Here is a 3,858-nt window from a genome sequence, read left to right as displayed (position 1 = left end):
GTCGTTTGGAGCGAAGAATCAGGTGATGACACAAATTCAACAAGGGGAAAAAAATGGAAACTGGCCACAAGCTCCCGTCCGTGCCAAATCCCCAAATGTCAAGTGACAGCAGGAGTGGAGACGCACAGAATTAGCCATCTCGGCTCATTCCTGCGGAGTGAATCCAGAGGGCCAGGAATGCTGCAGCAGGCAGTTTGTGCACGCTCTGCTCTTGGCTCCTTTGCTCCCGAGCTGGAGGAAATGTCTTAAAATTACTGCGGGTTCCTACCAGCGTAAGCGGGAGCAGGACCAGCTCCGTCGTTTTAATCTCGGCCCTGTCCTTTTGACACGGCGCTGCTGACTATAACCAATCATAAGGATAATGAAAAAAGAAACCTCTTTCTCTCGCGCGCACACACGGCTTATTCACAAAGATCATAATTTTAACCCAAGCAAGTGGAGCCCGGCCCGTGCCAAGAATAACACGGGAGTTAACAGGCCTGTAATTCTCGCGACTTGGCACGTTCTTAGGTAGCGCGCAGGAGAAGCCGATTAGCAAAAAGCATAACGAGATATGGGTTAGGAGGGATGAACAGAGCTCATCCAGCCGCCGCTGTACTTTACCTGGGTGTAAACCTTAATGTTTTTGGTGTCTTTGCATCCCTGCGTGGGGATTAAAAGAGGGGAGAGGGAGGTTTTCCCTCCGTGTGCCGGAGGTGGTTGGCCTCTCGCTTCTGCTGACCGAGCAGTTTGCACGAGCGCTTCTTAATCCGCTTCTGGCAAAACCCGGCCAGGAGCTGAGATGCTCAGAAATGAGGGAGTGCAGGCACCTCAAATCCCTGAGCACAGCACGGATGGACACGTAGGAGATGGCGTTTATCTTTGGGAGGAACTGGGGACCTCTGGAGGTGTTTGCTCTGGCCCAGTCCAGTCTTTTCTCCTTGGGAGCAAAGGCTGTGGCCGCAGCGGAGATGGCAGCAAGGGCACTGGTGTAAATGGGAGAGCCTGGCTCTTGGCCACACGCAGGAGCCTTTCAGTAATGCGGCCCCGGGAGGTTATAAATAGCCCCCGTGTAAAACGATCATCCTGAGGTTAAATGGTCTCAAACCAAAAACCTCCTGGTAAGAGAAAACCGATCGTTTCTGAAGGACATGCCAGGAAACACGGGAGGAGAGTGGCTCGGATCCTGCTCTCGCCCTGGTTTCCCACTGCCCGGTGTCAGCGCATTTCAGTGGCTTTGGTCTCGCCTTACCCCACGTGGATGGGCAGAGAATCAATCCCTGCCTGTCTGTGAACGGGACAGACATCGCCATCCCTCCACACGTCAGATTTCATCCCTATTTCCACCGCTTTTGGGGAGGAAATAGGGTAATTCTGGGCTCGCCCCAGTTTAGTTGTGGTGAGAACTGGGCAGGTAGATGGGCAGGTAGGGATGGACAGACTCTGCAGCAGAGCAGAGGCATTCGCCCCCGTTGAGGATTTGGCCCAATATTTCTCCAGTGAGGTCTGGAAAATGTGAGGTTTTGAAATGCCGGCTCTCCCGTCTCCGCAGCGAGACACCACGCTGTCATTAGGATGCCTTGAAATGGTTCCTTATTACGGGGCACGCGAAGCCAGAGCCTTGCGTGCTCGCTTCACTGCGAGTTTTGTCTTCTAGCTTAAAAAAACAATAAAAAATCAAGAAGCTCTCAAAAGTGAAGCAAGATGTTGAAGGAACTTACTGCTGCTTCTTGGGGGCCCCCTTGCTCTGGGGAAGTGGGACGGTGGCAGACACAACGTCCTCCCAGGGAGAACCGGGATGGTCCCAGCACCCCCCAATTTTTGCTTTGCTCATGTTTCAGCAGTGGTTGATGCTGAACCATTTCATCCCCGTTGCAGCAGAGGAGGGGGCCGCCCACGCAGCCGGCTCCTGGGTTCAGGCTTTGTGGTGGAAACATCTTCAACCACTCAAAAGCAATTGTGTGCACCGTCCAGCAACGTGCAGGGGCCTTGCGTAGATGAGGGCGATTGCAAAGTGATTTTAAATTTGATCTACTCGGTTAACGGAGCAAGCTGCTTTGATTAATGCACTTAACATCGCCTCTCATCTCTTCGTATTGAAACCAAATTCCCCTGACTTCACAGGGAGAGAAGCAAACGCTTTGGGAGCCGCTGTCTTTGCTGGTGCAGAGCTTTCAGATCTCCTGATCTGGAAACTCCTCAGCGTTAACCAGCTTGATTTCCAGTCCATTCCTTTTTTTACAACACATAGGCCACTCATCAGCAGAATGCTTCCCCACATGCATTTAAAGTCAAATCTCTCTCTCTTTTCTTTTCAAACATACATTTTTAAAGTATTACATTACTTTTAAGAAGCCTCTTGGCATAGGCAGCGAGTGCCCTATTGTTTCCGAAATGCAACGTGGCTGCTCTGAGGTTAAGTCCTGAATTATGGGCCCAGCAAATACACTGAATTGCTGCTTCCTAATCCCTGTCCAGATCGACTTATGGTTTCTTTAAAATATCCGTTTCTTAATGGATAAAAACATTCTACCATAGGCAGAGACTAAATTGTTTCCAAAGGAAGCCAGGCAAGCATTAGTGGGAAGAAAACATATTGTGGGATTCAGCTTCAGCCTCAGAGGAAGGAACACGCTTCAGATGGGTTTCCTGCCTGCTTTCAGGCTGCCGTGCCTATCTTTAAACTGCTTTTCTGCTCCTCTCAATTACATTTGCCCGCTGTGCGGTGGATGTCCCTTAAATTAATTTGGCATGGACCAGCCAAAGCTGAACCACAGGGCAGTGCTGGATGGGAGCATCCCCTGAGAGCGAGCCCAAGCGTCCGCGACCGCTGCTTTTGCAGCCGCCTCCGTCTCCCAGCCGCAGCTCCGGGTGCCAAAGTGCTGCGTTTCGTATAAAATAGCAGGCGGGATTGCATGGAGCCCGTGTTAATTTGCCTGAGGCTCCAGGGATGCCATCCTGCCTTCGACGTGGGGTTTTCAGACATGCTGGGATGCTCGCTGCCAGGGCCAGGCTGCCATGGGGAGCCCCCAGCTCAGGGTCTTGCTGCAGGGGGGGCACTGGGAGCAGGACCAAGGCAGGACCTCATCTCCTCTCACCCCCATCAGCCTCCCATATCAGCCTCCTGCTCCGCAGTGGGTTTCCCATGGCCTGGTCCCAACCTGCTCGGCAGGCAAGGTGGTCTAGCTGCAGGCGGGGTTGTAAATCCAGCGACTTCCTTTTATGTAGTCAGGGCTTGTTAATTTTATTTATTTATTTTTTTTCCATACCCTTTGAATACAGGTAAAGAGCAAAGCGCAGGCAGGCCAGAGGGAGTGCCTGCTATCAAGGGAGCGTTTCCAGTTCAGCCCACCCACCCGCTCCAATTAGCACCGTTAGCTTATTCATGAGCTTTACGGGATGGAGCAGCGGGGATGGAGCCTGATGCGGTGCCAGGCAGGGGGATGCAGGCAGAGGAGGACACTGGGGATGGTGAGGGGAAGAGAGAGGCTGTGATGGGAGAGGAGACTGGAAGAGCCTGGCTTGTTTAGTCTGAAAAAGGCAGGCTGGGAGCGGAGCTGATTGCTCTGTGTAAATACATCCAGGGGGTAAACAGCAGGGAGGGAGAGGAGCTAATGTAAGCTATGAAGGACAGCGCTGGCACAGGAGATGGGGCTGAACTGGCGCTGAATAAATCCAGACTGGATGTGAGAAGCAGGGTCCACCCTAGAAGGGTCAAACAAAAGGCCAGGAGCATCCCAATGGATCCTGAAGAGGTTGAGCTGAGGTGCGTGACTCACTGAGCTGGGAATCACTGGGAATGTCCCTGCCTCACTGCCCTTCCCGCCCATATAGACTGGGATGGCGTTGCTCAGCATATTCGGATCTGATTTGAAAGCG

Source organism: Mesitornis unicolor, unplaced genomic scaffold, assembly GCF_000695765.1.
Source record: "Mesitornis unicolor isolate BGI_N332 unplaced genomic scaffold, ASM69576v1 scaffold39661, whole genome shotgun sequence".
Classification (NCBI taxonomy): Eukaryota; Metazoa; Chordata; class Aves; order Mesitornithiformes; family Mesitornithidae; genus Mesitornis; species Mesitornis unicolor.
Note: the sequence above shows the minus strand (reverse complement) of the source record.